General features: G+C 42.3%; 1 long non-coding RNA gene across 1 annotated transcript; it reads right to left on the bottom strand.

The window, feature by feature from the left end:
• Positions 1-5,239: 5,239 nt before the first annotated feature.
• Positions 5,240-8,434, bottom strand: LOC116370998 (uncharacterized). Its single transcript, XR_004208837.1, has 4 exons — positions 8,157-8,434; positions 6,795-6,920; positions 6,459-6,508; positions 5,240-6,276 (listed from the first exon to the last, which is right to left on the bottom strand). It is a non-coding gene; the product is annotated as an uncharacterized LOC116370998 (long non-coding RNA).
• Between the last annotated feature and the right edge of the window lie 9,978 nt (positions 8,435-18,412).

Here is an 18,412-nt window from a genome sequence, read left to right as displayed (position 1 = left end):
AAATAAAAAATAATAGCGATTACGTATCACATTGGGTGAGGCAGGTTTCCGGAAGGTATAAACAAATTAAAAGTCAAAAGAGATAGAAAGTAAATATGGGTCCGGTGGGCGTTTGGGACGCGGCGATTCAGGCGGTTAGCAGGCCTGTGCTAACAAGCTAACAGTTTGTAGGCCCGGGCTAGACAAGGTAGCAGTTAGCGGACCGGAGCTGGACAAGCTAGCAGTTAGCAGGCCGAATTAGCAAGCAGGGAGATAGCGAGGGCTAGAGAGTTAGCCTTTGGGGGACGTCGCGATGGGGTGAGTCTGTTTATTCCTCTTCATGCGGTGACATCGATAGACCGGTCGTGGGCCCGGGTATTGTAGCTCAGGAGTATGCTACGGTGGTAGCGCAGGCCGGGCTAGCTTCAAGCTAAGTGGGTGGAAACGCTAGCCAGGGGTAATCATCCGGGGTTGCGGTTTAGCTAGATAGCTAGTTGTGAAGATCCAGCGTATTTGGAAGCTTAGGTTTAGCAAAATGTTTTTAAAGGGATAGCTATGTAAAAAAAATGAAAAATAAACGAAAAATAAACGAAATATACAGGGACACGACACGACAGGACGACAGGACGACTTACTGCTACGCCATCTTGGCCAGGTTACAACTGCAACCTGGCCAAGATAAAGCAAAGCAGTCCGACAACAAACAGCACAGAGTTGCATGTGGGATAAACAACCGTACAGTCAATAACACAATAGAAATACATACAGTATGTGTAAATGTAGTAAGATTAGGGAGGTAAGGCAATAAAGAGTCCAGAGTGGCGAAAATAATTACAATTTAGCATTAACACTGGAGTGATAGATGTGCAGAAGATGAATGTGCAAGTTGTCAGGGAAAATGTATATTGTAAAAAGTATTGAAGTTTTACATTTTTATTTTTTATTTCACCTTTATTTAACCAGGTAGGCCAGTTGAGAACAAGTTCTCATTTGCAACTGCGACCTGGCCAAGATAAAGCATAGCAGTGTGAACAGACAACACAGAGTTACAATTGGAGTAAACAATAAACAAGTCAATAACAGAGTAGAAAAAAAAGGGGAGTCTATATACATTGTGTGCAAAAGGCATGAGGAGGTAGGCGAATAATTACAATTTTACAGATTAACACTGGAGTGATAAATGATCAGATGGTCATGTACAGGTAGAGATATTGGTGTGCAAAAGAGCAGAAAAGTAAATAAATAAAAACAGTATGGGGATGAGGTAGGTACAAATGGGTGGGCTATTTACCGATAGACTATGTACAGCTGCAGCGATCGGTTAGCTGCTCAGATAGCAGATGTTTGAAGTTGGTGAGGGAGATAAAAGTCTCCAACTTAAGCGATTTTTGCAATTCGTTCCAGTCACAGGCAGCAGAGAACTGGAACGAAAGGCGGCCAAATGAGGTGTTGGCTTTAGGGATGATCAGTGAGATACACCTGCTGGAGCGCGTGCTACGGATGGGTGTTGCCATCGTGACCAGTGAACTGAGATAAGGCGGAGCTTTACCTAGCATGGACTTGTAGATGACCTGGAGCCAGTGGGTCTGGCGACAAATATGTAGCGAGGGCCAGCCGACTAGAGCATACAAGTCGCAGTGGTGGGTGGTATAAGGTGCTTTAGTGACAAGACGGATGGTACTGTGATAAATTGCATCCAGTTTGCTGAGTAGAGTGTTGGAAGCTATTTTGTAGAAAACATCTCCGAAGTCGAGGATCAGTAGGATAATCGTTTTTCGAGAGTAAGTTGGCGGCGTGAGTCAAGGAGGCTTTGTTGTGGAATAGAAAGCCGACTCAAGACTCTCCAGACTCTTGATATGAGTCTGGAAGGAGAGTTTACAGTCTAGCAAGACACCTAGGTACTTATAGATGTCCACATATTCAAGGTCGGAACCATCCAGGGTGGTGATGCTGGTCAGGCGTGCGGGTGCAGGCAGCGAACGGTTGAAAAGCATGCATTTGGTTTTACTAGCGTTTAAGAGCAGTTGGAGGCCACGGAAGGAGTGTTGTACAGCATTGAAGCTTGTTTGGGGGTTAGATAGCACAGTGTCCAAGGACGGGCCGGAAGTATATATAATGGGGTCGTCTGCGTAGAGGTGGATCAGGGAATCGCCCGCAGCAAGAGCAACATCATTGATATATACAGAGAAAAGAGTCGGCCCGAGGATTGAACCCTGTGGCACCCCCATAGAGACTGCCAGAGGACCGGACAGCATGCCCTCCGATTTGACACACTGAACTCTGTCTGCAAAGTAATTGGTGAACCAGGCAAGGCAGTCATCTGAAAAACCGAGGCTACAGAGTCTGCCGATAAGAATATGGTGATTGACAGAGTCGAAAGCCTTGGCAAGGTCGATGAAGACGGCTGCACAGTACTGTCTTTTATCGGAAACCAGATTGCACAGCGGAGAAGGTACGGTGGGATTCGAGATGGTCAGTGACCTGTTTGTTGACTTGGCTTTCAAAGACCTTAGATAGGCAGGGCAGGATGGATATAGGTCTGTAACAGTTTGGGTCCAGGGTGTCTCCCCCTTTGAAGAGGGGGATGACTGCGGCAGCTTTCCAATCCTTGGGGATCTCAGACGATATGAAAGAGAGGTTGAACAGGCTGGTAATAGGGGTTGCGACAATGGCGGCGGATAGTTTCAGAAATAGAGGGTCCAGATTGTCAAGCCCATCTGATTTGTAAAGTAAAAGTTGTCAAAAATATAAATAGTAAAGGACAGATACCCCAAAAATTACTTAATAAGTACTCTAAAGTATTTTTTCTTAAGTACTTTACTCCACTGCTCATTACTGTAAGTCGCTCTGTTAAATGATGAAATTGGAGCGAGAGAGAGACAGGAGGAGGAGGTTGTGTGCACTAGGCTGCTGTATGTGTCACAGTATGTTGTCATGGTGATGTTCAACCACTTTCTCACAAATCCAGTGAAGATTCTCACTCAGATGTTTCTGTGTTCTCTCAGCATAGTCCTCCTCTCCAGCAGGACCCAGATTAATGCATTTGGATAGATACCTGTACCTAGATGGTTAACAACACAGAGAACCAGCGAGTCAGACACTGTGGAAACATGCTTGATAAGTACAGTGCTTTCAGAAAATATTCACACCCCTCGACTTATTCCACATTTTGTTTTGTTACAGTCTGAATTAAAAATGGATTAAATGGATTATTTGTCTCACCCATCTACACACAATACCCCATCATAACAAATTGAAAACATGTTTAAAAAATGTTTGCACATGTATTGAAAAGTAAATGCAAAAAAATAAGTGTTCATACCCCTGAGTCAATACTTTGTAGAAGCAACTTTGGCGGTGATTACAGCTGTGAGTCTTCCTGGGTAAGTCTCTAAGAGCTTTCTACATATAGATTGTGCAATATTTGCCCATTTTTTAAGATTAATTTTTTAATTCAAGCTCTGTCAAGTTGATAGTTGATCATTGCTAAACAGACATTTTCAAATCAAATCAAATCTAATTTTATTTGTCACATACACATGGTTAGCAGTTGTTAATGCGAGTGTAGCGAAATGCTTGTGCTTCTAGTTCCGACAATGCAGTAATAACCAACAAGTAATCTAACTAAAGTCTTTCCATAGATTATCAAGCCAATTTAAGTCAAAACTGTAACAAGGCCACTCAGGAACATTCAGTGTTGTCTTGGTCAAACTGTGTTTTAGCTTATTGTCCTGCTGAAAGGTGGTCTCTCTCCCTCAGTAACTGATCTCTCCCTCGGTAACTGGTCTCTCTCCCTCAGTAACTGGTCTCTCTCCTTCAGTAATAGGTCTCTCTGCCTCAGTAACTATGGCCTATTTATTGCCTTACCACCTCACGCCATTTCCACACACTGTATATAGACTTTCTTTTTTCTATTGTGTTATTGACTATACGCCTGTTTATTCCATGTGTAACTATGTGTTGTTGTTTGTGTCCCTCTGCTTTGCTTTATCTTGTCCAGGTCACAGTTGTAAATGAGAACATGTTCTCAACTAGCTTACCTGGTTAAATACAGGTGAATAATTTTTTTAAATAAAAAAACTGGTCTCTCTCCTTAGGGGTCTCTCTGCCTGGTCTCTCTGCCTGGTCTCTCTGCCTCAGTAACTGGTCTCTCTCCCTCTGTACCTTGTCTCTCTCCCTCAGTAACTTGTCTCTCTGCCTCAGTAACTGGTCTCTCTCACTCTAATTGCTCTCTGTCCCTCAGTAACTGGTCTCTCTCACTCTTAAACTGGTATCTGTTCCTCAGTAACTAGCCTCTCTCCTTCAGCAACTGGCCTCTCTCCCTCAGTAACTGGTCTCTCTCCCCCAGTAACTGGTCTCTCTCCCTCAGTAACTGGTCTCTCTCCTTCAGTAAATGGTATCTCTGCATCAGTAACTGGTCTCTCTCCGTCTGTACCTTGTCTCTCTCCCCCAGTAACCAGTCTCTCTGCCTCAATAACTGGTCTCTCTCACTCAAATTGGTCTCTGTCCCTCAGTAACTGGTCTCTCTCCCTCAGTAACTGGTCTTTCTCACTCAGTAACTGATCTCTCTCCCTCAGTAACTGGTCTCTCTCACTCTGTAACTGGTCTCTCTCATTCTGTAACTGGTCTCTCTCATTCTGTAACTGGTCACTCTCATTCTGTAACTGGTCACTCTCATTCTGTAACTGGTCTCTCTCCTTCAGTAACTGGTCTCTCTCCCACAGTAGCTGGTCTTTCTCCTTCAGTAGCTTCTCTCTCTGCCTCAGTAACTGGTTTCAATGCCTCAGTAGCTGGTCTCTCTGCCTTAGTAGCTGGTTTCTCTCCCTTAGTAAATGGTCTCTCTGCTTCAGTAATGGTTCTCTCTCGAATCTGTAATGGGTCTCTCTACGTCAGTAACTGGTGTCTCTCCCTCTGTAACTGGTCTCTCTCCCTCTGTAACTGGTCTCTCTCCCTCTGTAACTGGTCAATCTCCCTCTAACTGGTCTCTCTCATTCTGTAACTGGTCTCTCTCATTCTGTAACTGGTCACTCTCATTCTGTACCTGGTCTCTCTCCTTCTGTAACTGGTCACTCTCCCTCTGTACCTTGTCTCTCTCCCTCTGTAACTGGTCTCTCTCCTTCAGTAACTGGTCTCTCTCCTTCAGTAACTGGTCTCTCTCCTTCAGTAACTGGTCTCTCTCCTTCAGTAACTGGTCTCTCTCCTTCAGTAACTGGTCTCTCTCCTTCAGTAACTGGTCTCTCTCCTTCAGTAACTGGTCTCTCTCTTTCAGTAACTGGTCTCTCTCTTTCAGTAACTGGTCTCTCTCCTTCAGTAACTTGTCTCTCTGCCTCTTTAACTGGTCTCTCTCACTCTTTAACTGGTATCTGATCCTTATTAACTGGTCTCCCTCACTCTTTAAATGGTCTCTGTCCTTCAGTAACAGCTCTCTCTCCCTCAGTAACAGCTCTCTCTCCCTCAGTTACTGGTCTCTCTCCCTCAGTAACTGGTGGCCAAATGGCATCCCATTTCCCTATGTAGTGCACTATATAGAGAATAGGGTGCCATTAAGGACACACAGGTCTGTTTATTATTGGTGGATAGAGCTGTGACACATCCTGTCACTTGCTGTGGTTCACAGACAGAACAGAGAGGGAGAGGGTGGAGACCCCATTAGACACCATGATGAGTGTGTAGCAGACAGGTCCTCTGGTGCTTGGTGTCGCCATTGGTCACCTACATGTTGTCCCTTGTACAGTGAAGGTTGTGAGTCATTCTCACCTTTCATTAGCATTGTTTTTGTTTGTGTGTGAGTGTGCCCTCTCAGTATTCAATCTCATTCAACCAGGAAGCTGGTATACCTTGTTAAAGACAACTGTTCCTTTTTTGATTCAAAAGTGACTTGTTATTCATATCATCAAGTGATAAGCATGGGTTAATAATTGGTCCCAATTTTCTTTTACTAAGCATAAGTCTATGGCAAATCACATGACATGTTTCTAATAAAAATAAAGAAGATTCATTTTCTAGAGTACAGTATGTCTACATACTCTCCTCTAAATCTAAACACAACAATTAATTGTCTTATTTTTCTATCTTTCTCTTTATTTTCTTCTTCCTCCTTTATGGCTCTCTGACACTAAGACGTTATCTCGTCTCCTCCTTTCAACCCTATTAGAGGAGAGGGACCAAGGTCAGTCCCCTAGGATTCTGTTCTTCAATGTGTTTTGAGACAGTCTGTCATACCACTATTTCACTTCTATGGTGAGTTCATCTCTCACTTTAACCACTAGGTGGAATCATCACCTAACCATTCAGGACCTTATCCAACCATTAGAGGGAGAGAGAGAGAGAAAGGGAGAGAGAGAAAGGGGGGGAGAGAGAGAAAGACTGTTTGTTACTGTGGGTTATTGTTACACCTCTTTCTCACAGATCCAGTTGAGATTTGTGCCACATTTGTCATCATTCCATGTCTTTACAGGGTCATCTTGTCCATAGTATACCTGAATAGTCCTCTTGCCCACTATCATCGGGCTGTCCTGTCCTCCAGTACCTAAACAACACAAAGAAGCACACAGTCAGACACTGTGGTACAAACATCCTTCTCAATTATACACATAGTCCTATGTTTTTACAGTTTTAAAGAAACACTGTAAGATTATCATAAAATTAGCAAGAATGGGCCATCAACACATTTAGTTTACCTTTTCATATGTAAATATTACCTGGTTTCTAAAATACATCTATAGTTCTCAATGAATGACATTAATGAGTCGAAACATACATTTTTATGAACATGATTGGAAGCAAAATATATTAGTTTTTTGTCTCCATTTCACCTGGTAAAATGGTCAAATCTGTCACCCTGTGATCAGTGATGTGCCGTCCACCCACTTCCAGGGCCCCTCAGTAACAGAGTCAGTCAGACCAATCCAGGCTCTCAGGTGGAGGTTGAAGATAAATGTCTGTTGTCGAGAAAGATAAAGCTTATGTCACAATTGGTATATTTATAAAATAATGCACACATATTAGTGTACTGATGAAAAGTATACTTGTTCCACCTCTCTCTCTCTCCTCTCTCCTCTCTCTCAGCAAAGGTGAAAACATTGAGACACTTAGCCATTATCTCTATACTCATAAACCCATTGATATATAGTTATTGTTGATTTTACTTCTAATTTATCAGTTTATATCTCAAAAAGCTTTGACTAAATATGGCCTTTCTCTGTAGTCAGGTTGTTGTATCTGGTCTGTAGCTGGTCTCTCTCTTTAGTCAGGTTGTTGTGTCTGGTCTGTAGCTGGTCTCTCTCTTCAGTCAGGTTGTTGTATCTGGTCTGTAGCTGGTCTCTCTCTTCAGTCAGGTTGTTGTATTTGGTCTGTAGCTGGTCTCTCTCTTCAGTCAGGTTGTTAAATATGGTCTGTAACTGGTCTCTCTCTTCAGTCAGGTTGTTAAAACCTGTTGACGGGTTAGGGTTCCCTTTTGGGAACGACCCCTCCCACGTTCAGCTGTAACGGTGGCGCACGGAACGCAAAAATATTCTTTGAAATATTTAACCTCCACACATTAACAAGTCCAATAGCTCAAATGAAAGATAAACACCTTGTTCATCTAGCCAGCCAGTCAGATTTCTAAAATGTTTTACGGCGAAAACATAGCACATATTTATGTCAGACCACCACCAAAGACACAGCTAATTTGCATAGCCAAAAAAATGCAATCAACAAACGCAGGATTAAAAGAAAAATAATTCACTAACCTTTTGAAAATCTTCATCAGATGACAGTAATAGGACATGTTACACAGTACATTTATGTTTTTTTCAATAATATGCTATTTATATCCATAAATCTCTGTTTACAATGACGGCATGTTCACAAAATGCTACTCAAATGTCCGGAGAAATGATGATATCTGCCGGAGCTAACGTCAGATAACAAGCAATACACATCATAAACTTTGACTAAATATACATGTTCTACATATAGATAGAAAGATACACTTCTTCTTAATGCAACCGCTGTGTTACATTTATTTTTAACGTTACAGAATTCGTTCACTGGGCTATAATATGAGACGGCGCTCAGAAATGAGCATTATGTCTCCTCTATCTCGGAGTCCACAGAAACCCATAATTAACACAGAAATATTCCCTTACCTTTGATGTTCTTCGATCAGAAGACGTGGAAGGGGTTATACTTACCAAAAACTGCCTTTGGTTTTCAAGTCTGTGTCTTTAGGTTACCAAATGCGACAAAATCCGGGTTGAAATGCAGCCAAAATTCTAGTCGATGCGCATCTAAACTTCAAAATTACATATTATATGTCGACTAAACTGGTCAAACTAAGTGCAGAATCAAGCTTAAACATGTTCTAAACATACAAAAAAACCTTAGCCCGAACAGACAAACCGAAATCGTTTGGTCAATCCTGGAAGAAAGAGATCTACGCACCAGAGGTGCGCATGAAAGTACATGTATTTTCGAGTGACCCGGAGGTTTCAGCCCACCAAGTGATTCTCACAAAGAGAGGCCCCACTGAAAGAGGACACCGTGCTGAAGAGATAGGAACTGTTCCCAGGTCTGTAGCTGGTTGGGAATGGTGGGGGCGATGACGTCAAAGTGGGTCCAACTTTCATGAAGGCAAGGGAGAGTTTGGAAGAATGTCTGCCCTGAGAGTTCTGCTTTACTTACAGACATAATTTGAACGGTTTTAGAAGTTTTAGAGTGTTTTCTATTCAATAATAATTATTATATGCATATATTAGCAATTTTTAACAGATTTTTTTTCTGTTTACTATGGGCACGCAATTCCTCCAAAGGGGGCAGTAGTCGGCCCTATCTTTAACAGTCTGGTCTGTAACTGGTCTCTCTCTTCATTCAGGTTGTTGTATCTGGTCTGTAGCTGGTCTCTATCTTTAGTCATGTTGTTGTATCTGGTCTGTAGCTGGTCTCTTTCTTCAGTTGTGTTGATCTTATTAAGGGAAAACTCTGTGACAATTTGTTCCTTTTATCCTCAGAATCTTTGTCTCTATTATCTACAAAGTATAAACACATAGTTACTAGGTAAAACACAAGTTAAATAGGCTTAGTAGCCTGTACGTCTTACAACTATGTGATAAGCAATGACACAAACTCACAATAGACCGACAGGCCTATGATCCCAGCTAGTAGAACACACACAGCCCCAGAAACACTGCAGCAATTAGGAAGGGTCTCTTCCCTGAGCAATCAAGCTCTGTGGACACATACAAGATACATTTATGTCTCAGGGTGTCTGCACTGACAAATATATCCACAATCCTCTCCTCCATCTCACCTCTGTCAAACTTGACCTTCTTGTTCATATCTGGTTCAGTATAGATGACCTTTGACATATTTAACAATGCCTGGGTCTTTCTTTCTATGTCGGTCTACTGCAGGGGCGAAAGCTGATATCAACTTTGGATTGGACAATTACATTACATTTTCTCAAGAGCAATTGCTGAGGGGGGACAATTCCTGCTGTAACACATAGCCTACGTTGTAATATGTTAAATATATATTGAGGAACCATAATTACTACAACTGGATCATGTATAGGTACAGTAGTTAACTGAAGGGTTGTCCCAACTTGTTCAAATGTTTAAATCATTATAATACTACAACTAATAATAGTTATAGCAGTGTTCCTTATCAGTCCAGTATGTATGCAGGTATTTGTATTTACAACTAGCAATACCAAGAAAGGCCAGTAGGTGGCAATGGTACACTGTGTATGGGTGCAGTTTTCGTAAAATACAATGAACATGGTGTGATCTCATCTAAAATCATCTCCATTGAGAAGCATCACAAAGTTGGTCTCCGTATTGAATTTACCTTTTTATTTGACTTTTTCTGATACATTTATATAGTCATTAAATATGTGCCACTGGCCTGAGTCTACTACAACAGAACAAAAAGCTCAAAATAAGTACAGTTGTAAAAGCTAAATAACTATTTCAATGAAAAACCCAAATAAATCAACCAAAATGTCCTTCAAAAATACATATGTATTGTTCAGTCAGTGTCTCAACTCTTCAAACGGCAGCTATGGACAAGTATGTGACACAATGTATGCCATTTTAAATAAAATAACATAATAGAAATAATTAGTAAGTGTACTGTCATGTACTGAAAACTACTAAACAAAAGCACAAATATCACACTATACAGCAGGGGTTCACAAACAGGGGTCAATGGACCCCCAGGGGTCCCTGGTGTAATTGTAAAGGGTCCGTGAAAAGTGTAATGAACGTATTCAGCACCACAAGGATTACAGTAACTTTACATATAATATAGAGGGGGTGGGGGTCCCTGAGGACCACTCAAAACCTTGCCCACCTTGCCTCAAAATATGCAGGGGTTCCAGTACCCAAAAAAGGTTGAGAACCACTGCTATACACACTACTGAACAAAAGAAACAAACATATGTTTGTAGGTTCCAAAGGATCCAACAAATTGCTGCCAGATATTTTCCCTCGAGACTATCCAGCCTGTCTTAATGTACATTACAGACAACTACCCCGTTCAGTCTCTCTTGGCCCCTGCTGGCCCGTAGCCAAGTCTTTAACCTACGGAGTGCACATGAAGACACTGGTACCACAAACAGAATTCTGTTCAGCACCTCAACTTGGTCAACCAACCCCCTCCACCTCCACTGGAAGCCTCCTGAGGACCTCTGCTGCCTCTCCACTGCTGCTACAGGGGTATTTGTTGCAAAGAGAGGGATCTGCACTGAAAGATCATCTATGTTCAGCTCAGGGTACTGATCTAAAGACTCATCCAACTCCCCTCGTGAGAAGCACTCTTTCCAACTTTTACAGAATGTTTAGACTGTCCTGTTCAAAACGGTCGTCAAACTGAACCTCCACACCGTCCAACACTTAAAAAAATACTGCCCTATAGTGATCCACTGCTTTGCCAGCAAATTGTCTCTAGTGTGTCTCAATGGACTCAATGGAGTCAATCAATGTTGTTGCTTTCTCATACAGTGCAAGGTAGCTTTCGTCTGTTTACCCCACGCGCTGGATAACTGGACACTGATTGGATTTAGCTGGTGTGCTGTTACAGTTACACAGTGGCGGTGGGTTTGGCTATTTTGATGTGCTGTGAATTATTCAATGGCTTTTCCACCAGTTCCTAAATCCTGCACTAATGAAGGCAACATCCGCTCTTTGGCCAAAAGATGGCTGGCTTGAAAACCCTTGGCTACAGTGAAAACACAACACTCCTTTCATTGATGGATTATAATGTAGCCAGGGGAAATCGCAAAACCATCTCTCTTGAAACCTCAACACTCTGTTGGCAAGAGTTTGCGGTTCTATAAATTATGCGTGTGGCTGATATGGTTTTGTGCCATCACTGAGGTAACTGGACAATGGCGTGCCACTTTCCCTTCTACTGGTGCTGCTGGCAACAAGGTTGACCACTGGTCCTGCCGTGGCTGGGATACTGTCCTCTGAAGTCTCTCTCCGTGGCTCTTTCCGTTTCACCACCCTCACTGACTCACAGTCTGCCTCCTAGAAAATAAATAAGGTGTTTGCCATACTCCTAACTACTGGTACCCAAAACTACATCATTAATCACAACCTCAATACCATTGCCTTAAACAAATCTTAGTTCAGTCACCAGTTTAAGTTGAGAGTGGGTGTATCCATGGCATTTTCCAATTATGTCCCAATTTTACAAGTCTAAAAAAGAGAACCTTTCATAATGTTGCCAAAGACTCAACAAACTTACCTGAGACTCCCTGTCTCTGCCAGTCTGTCCCTGCCCATCTGTCCCTGCCAGTCTGTCTCTGCCAGTCTGTCCCTGACCATCTGTTCCCAGCTCTAGCCTGCTCTACTGTCTGTGTACCATCTGTTGCCTGCTCTACTGTATGTGTGCCATCTGTCCCCAGCTCTACTGTATGTGTGCCATCTGTAGCCTGCTCTACTGTCTGTGTACCATCTGTTGCCTGCTCTACTGTATGTGTGCCATCTGTCCCCAGCTCTACTGTATGTGTGCCATCTGTCCCCAGCTCTACTGTATGTGTGCCATCTGTAGCCTGCTCTACTGTATGTGTGCCATCTGTAACCTGCTCTACTGTATGTGTACCATCTGTCCCCAGCTCTACTGTATGTGTGCCATCTGTAGCCTGCTCTACTGTATGGGTGCCATCTGTAGCCTGCTCTACTGTATGTGTGCCATCTGTAGCCTGCTTTACTGTATGTGTACCATCTGTCCCCAGCTCTACTGTATGTGTGCCATCTGTCCCCAGCTCTACTGTATGTGTGCCATCTGTCCCCAGCTCTACTGTATGTGTGCCATCTGTCCCCAGCTCTACTGTATGTGTACCATCTGTAGCCTGCTCTACTGTATGTGTGCCATCTGTCCCCAGCTCTACTGTATGTGTGCCATCTGTCCCCAGCTCTACTGTATGTGTGCCATCTGTAGCCTGCTCTACTGTATGTGTGCCATCTGTAGCCTGCTCTACTGTATGTGTGCCATCTGTAGCCTGCTATACTGTATGTGTGCCATCTGTAGCCTGCTCTACTGTATGTGTGCCATCTGTAGCCTGCTTTACTGTATGTGTGCCATCTGTAGCCTGCTCTACTGTATGTGTGCCATCTGTAGCCTGCTCTACTGTCTGTGTACCATCTGTTGCCTGCTCTACTGTATGTGTGCCATCTGTCCCCAGCTCTACTGTATGTGTGCCATCTGTAGCCTGCTCTACTGTATGTGTGCCATCTGTAGCCTGCTCTACTGTATGTGTGCCATCTGTAGCCTGCTTTACTGTATGTGTACCATCTGTCCCCAGCTCTACTGTATGTGTGCCATCTGTCCCCAGCTCTACTGTATGTGTGCCATCTGTCCCCAGCTCTACTGTATGTGTGCCATCTGTCCCTAGCTCTACTGTATGTGTACCATCTGTAGCCTGCTCTACTGTATGTGTGCCATCTGTCCCCAGCTCTACTGTATGTGTGCCATCTGTCCCCAGCTCTACTGTATGTGTGCCATCTGTAGCCTGCTCTACTGTATGTGTGCCATCTGTAGCCTGCTCTACTGTATGTGTGCCATCTGTAGCCTGCTCTACTGTATGTGTGCCATCTGTAGCCTGCTCTACTGTATGTGCGCCATCTGTAGCCTGCTTTACTGTATGTGTACCATATGTTGCCTGCTCTACTGTATGTGTGCCATCTGTCCCCAGCTCTACTGTATGTGTGCCATCTGTCCCCAGCTCTACTGTATGTGTGCCATCTGTAGCCTGCTCTACTGTCTGTGTACCATCTGTAACCAGCTTTACTGTATGTGTACCATCTGTCCCCAGCTCTACTGTATGTGTGCCATCTGTAGCCTGCTCTACTGTATGTGTGCCATCTGTAGCCTGCTTTACTGTATGTGTGCCATCTGTAGCCTGCTCTACTGTATGTGTGCCATCTGTAGCCTGCTCTACTGTATGTGTGCCATCTGTAGCCTGCTCTACTGTATGTGTGCCATCTGTAGCCTGCGCTGCCTAATGACATCACTGTGAAACATTCCCATTATCATTTCACTTCTTTCTTATAAACATTTTATCAACAAGTGTGAGATATTAGGCTAGTAGGGGGTTCTTACTTTGCGTTTTGGTTTCTGAAAAATACTCTTGATGTCCGCCATTTTTCTACCTGGCTGGCTGCCTACACACACACAAAGTGTGCAGGTTATTTACAGTAGGAGATAGGCTTCTATCATCTTCTATCATTCTAGATGTTCTTCTATCATCATCTTCTACTTCACGGGAAGTTGTGGCTATGATAATACAAAAATGTTTACACGTTTGAAAACTTGCGTGTGTAGTTGTGTGAGTGTGAGACATTGTTACAGTGGTTATTGTTAAACCATTTTCTGCAGAACAATATAAATTATTCCATGTCTCATACTCTGGACAAGATGACCATGTAATCTCTACACAGTCCTCCTGCCCAGGGAATGGGACTTGCTATTTGTGATGATGGACAGGACACTGTCATACCAGGAAGATATAGATCATAGAGGGGAAGTGGAGAACAAAGACTAGCTGTTAACATATATTAAATATCATATGTAACAGCCCCAAGATAATTCAGGGAGTTTCCAGAACTCCTCCTTCCTTTCACCTTTCTGCTGATTTGGACCCTCTGTTTACTCCCAAATATACATCAACATGTTCAGGAGGTCCAGGACTACAAACATGGGTCATTATAATGTCCAGACAATAGATGTGACACTACAAACTTTTCCAAGTGGATATTGAGGATGGGAAGGCTGAACCAGTGAGGATGAGATGTTGAGTGACATCTGTTTGAACGACTGAAAATATCCACTTCACTCTTTTGGGACCCTTATAAGGGAACATCAGTCAAATAGGAGCATTTGATATTGTATGTGACTTGACAATAAAGACTGACGGTCAAAGATGACTTAGTAACATCCTTTGATATCTCTACTACACTCATTGATTAGTGATACAGTCAAATCCTATACAGTGTATGTAATGGTGGTTTGGTACTGTTGAGAATGTTGGACCAGGCCTCTAAATTGGGAGCATGTAAATATCTGCAGAATACATTTGAATTTAACATTTTTTGTATGCACAAAGTCAAATGTACTAACTTCCTGTTGACTCTGATGATATGTCAAACATAACTACTGGTACACAGGAAGCTACAAACAGGAAATAAGTAGGACTTTTATTAATATGATACAACAAACTAATACAACAATAGATGCATTTGAATGCGTGTGCGGTACCTGCATGTATGTGTGTGTGCAGTGTGTGTGTGAAAATGTGTGTATGTGTGATAGAGAGAGAGAGAGAGTGTGTGTGTGTGTGTGTGTGTGAGAGAGAGAGTGTGTGTGTGTATGTGTGATAGAGAGAGAGAGAGGAGTGTGTTGTGTGTGTGTGAGAGAGAGAGAGTGTGTGTGTGTATGTGTGATAGAGAGAGAGAGAGAGTGTGTGTGTGTGTGTGTGTGTGATAGAGAGAGAGAGAGAGTGTGTGTGTGTGTGTGTGTGTGTATGTGTGACAGAGAGAGAGAGGAGAGGAAGTGGTGTGTTTGTGCTGTGTGGGAGAGAGAGTGTGTGTGTGATGTGTGGATGAGAGAGGAGAGAGAGTGTGTGGTGTGTGTTGAGAGAGAGAGAGAGAGTGTGTGGTGTGTGGTGGTGAGAGAGAGAGAGAGAAGAGTGTGTGTGTGTGTGTGTGACGAGATGAGAGAGGAGTGTGTGTTGTGTGTGTGTGAGAGAGAGAGAGAGAGAGTGGGGTATGTGTGGAGAGATGAGAGAGAGAGAGTGTGATGTGTGATAGAGAGAGAGAGAGAGTGTGTATGTGTGGATAGAGAGAGAGACGAGAGTGTGTATGTTGTGATAGAGAGAGAGAGAGAGTGTGTGGGTGTGCTTGGTGAGAGCAGAGAGAGAGAGAGTGTGTTGTGTGTGTGTGTGAGAGAGAGAGAGAGAGAGTGTGGTGTGTGTGTGTGAGAGAGAGAGAGAGAGAGTGTGTGTGTGTGTGTGAGAGAGAGAGAGAGAGATGTGTATGTGTGATAGAGAGAGAGAGAGAGTGTTGTGTGTGTGGTGTTGTGAGAGAGAGAGAGAGAGTGTGTGGTGTGTGTGTGTGTGTGGAGAGAGAGGAGAGTGTGTGTGTGTGTGAGAGGAGAGAGAGAGAAGAATAATAAAGTTGCGTACACTATAAACTGCTGTATGTGCTATAGTACGTTGTCATGGTGATGTTAAAACACTTTCTCACAAATCCAGTTGAGTTTCCTGTCACATGACATGTCATTCCATGCCTTAAGTGGAGTCCAATCTGTATGTATCTCAACACAGTCCTCCTCCCCAGTAGGATCTTTACTATCAGGCTGCTTGTCATTCCAGCACCTACAGGGTTAAAAAGCATCAGATATCATGGTTAATACCAGTACCTACAGGGTTAAAAACCATCAGATATCATGGTTAATACCAGTACCTACAGGGTTAAAAACCATCAGATATCATGGTTAATACCAGTACCTACAGGGTTAAAAAGCATCAGATATCATGGTTAATACCAGTACCTACAGGGTTAAAAAAGCATCAGATATCATGGTTAATACCAGTACCTACAGGGTTAACAAGCATCATATATCATGGTTAATACTAGCACCTACTGGGTTCAAAACAGTCAGATATCATGGTTAATACCAGTACCTACAGGGTTAAGACGATTCAGATATCATGGTTAATACCAGTACCTACAGGGTTAAAAGCATCAGATATCATGTTAATATCAGTACCTACAGGGTTAAAAAGCCATCAGATATCATGGTTAATACCAGTACCTACAGGGTTAAATACCATCATCATGGTTAATACCAGTACCTACAGGGTTAAAAACAGTCAGATATCATGGTTAATACCAGTACCTACAGGGTTAATAACAGTCAGATATCATGGTTAATACCAGTACCTACAGGGTTAACAACAGTCAGATATCATGGTTAATACCAGTACCTACAGGGTTAACAACAGTCAGATATCATGGTTAATACCAGTACCTACAGGGTTAAAAAGCATCAGATATCATGGTTAATACCAGTACCTACAGGGTTAAAAAGCATCAGATATCATGGTTAATACCAGTACCTACAGGGTTAAAAACAGTCAGATATCATGGTTAATACCAGTACCTACAGGGTTAAAAAGCATCAGATATCATGGTTAATACTAGCACCTACAGGGTTCAAAACAGTCAGATATCATGGTTAACACCAGTACCTACAGGGTTCAAAACAGTCAGATATCATGGTTAATACCAGTACCTACAGGGTTAAAAGCATCAGATATCATGGTTAATACTAGTACCTACTGGGTTCAAAACAGTCAGATATCATGGTTAACACCAGTACCTACAGGGTTTAAACCCAGTCAGATATCATGGTTAATACCAGTACCTACAGGGTTAAAAACAGTCAGATATCATGGTTCTTACCAGTACCTACAGGGTTAACAAAAGTCAGATATCATGGTTAATACCAGTACCTACAGGGTTAAAAACAGTCAGATATCATGGTTAATACCAGTACCTACAGGGTTAAAACAGTCAGATATCATGGTTAATACCAGTACCTACAGGGTTAAAAACAGTCAGATATCATGGTTAATACCAGTACCTACAGGGTTAACAAAAGTCAGATATCATGGTTAATACCAGTACCTACAGGGTTAAAAACAGTCAGATATCATGGTTAATACCAGTACCTACAGGGTTAAAACAGTCAGATATCATGGTTAATACCAGTACCTACAGGGCTTAATAACAGTCAGATATCATGGTTAATACCAGTACCTACAGGGTTAAAAACAGTCAGATATCATGGTTAATACCAGTACCTACAGGGTTAATAACAGTCAGATATCATGGTTAATACCAGTACCTACAGGGTTAAAAACAGTCAGATATCATGGTTAATACCAGTACCTACAGGGTTAAAACAGTCAGATATCATGGTTAATACCAGTACCTACAGGGTTAACAACAGTCAGATATCATGGTTAATACCAGTACCTACAGGGTTAACAACAGTCAGATATCATGGTTAATACCAGTACCTACAGGGTTAAAAACAGTCAGATATCATGGTTAATACCAGTACCTACAGGGTTAACAACAGTCAGATATCATGGTTAATACCAGTACCTACAGGGTTAATAACAGTCAGATATCATGGTTAATACCAGTACCTACAGGGTTAATAACAGTCAGATATCATGGTTAATACCAGTACCTACAGGGTTAACAACAGTCAGATATCATGGTTAATACCAGTACCTACAGGGTTAACAACAGTCAGATATCATGGTTAATACCAGTACCTACAGGGTTAAAAACAGTCAGATATCATGGTTAATACCAGTACCAGGGTTAACAACAGTCAGATATCATGGTTAATACCAGTACCTACAGGGTTAATAACAGTCAGATATCATGGTTAATACCAGTACCTACAGGGTTAATAACAGTCAGATATCATGGTTAATACCAGTACCTACAGGGTTAACAACAGTCAGATATCATGGTTAATACCAGTACCTACAGGGTTAACAACAGTCAGATATCATGGTTAATACCAGTACCTACAGGGTTAAAAACAGTCAGAATACATGGTAATACCAGACCTACCTACAGGGTTAACAACAGTCAGATATCATGGTTAATACCAGTACCTACAGGGTTAATAACAGTCAGATATCACTGTTAGAACATTACAATCCTAAATAATGTACATTAAATTATACAGAACTAAAGATATCTTTTCGACTGCTACAATCAATGATAATAACCTGTATAGAAACATTTTCATGGAGCATTATTGCGAGAATAGTTATCATGTTAGGGGTATATACGGAGGCGAAGTCAGGTGCTGGCACACTTTAATTCCAGTCCAAAAAGAACAGCAATAAAAAACATAA

Source organism: Oncorhynchus kisutch, unplaced genomic scaffold (genome assembly GCF_002021735.2).
Source record: "Oncorhynchus kisutch isolate 150728-3 unplaced genomic scaffold, Okis_V2 scaffold2889, whole genome shotgun sequence".
Lineage (NCBI taxonomy): Eukaryota > Metazoa > Chordata > Actinopteri > Salmoniformes > Salmonidae > Oncorhynchus > Oncorhynchus kisutch.
The sequence above is the reverse complement of the archived record's forward strand: the minus strand, read 5'-3'. Positions and strand labels throughout refer to the sequence as shown.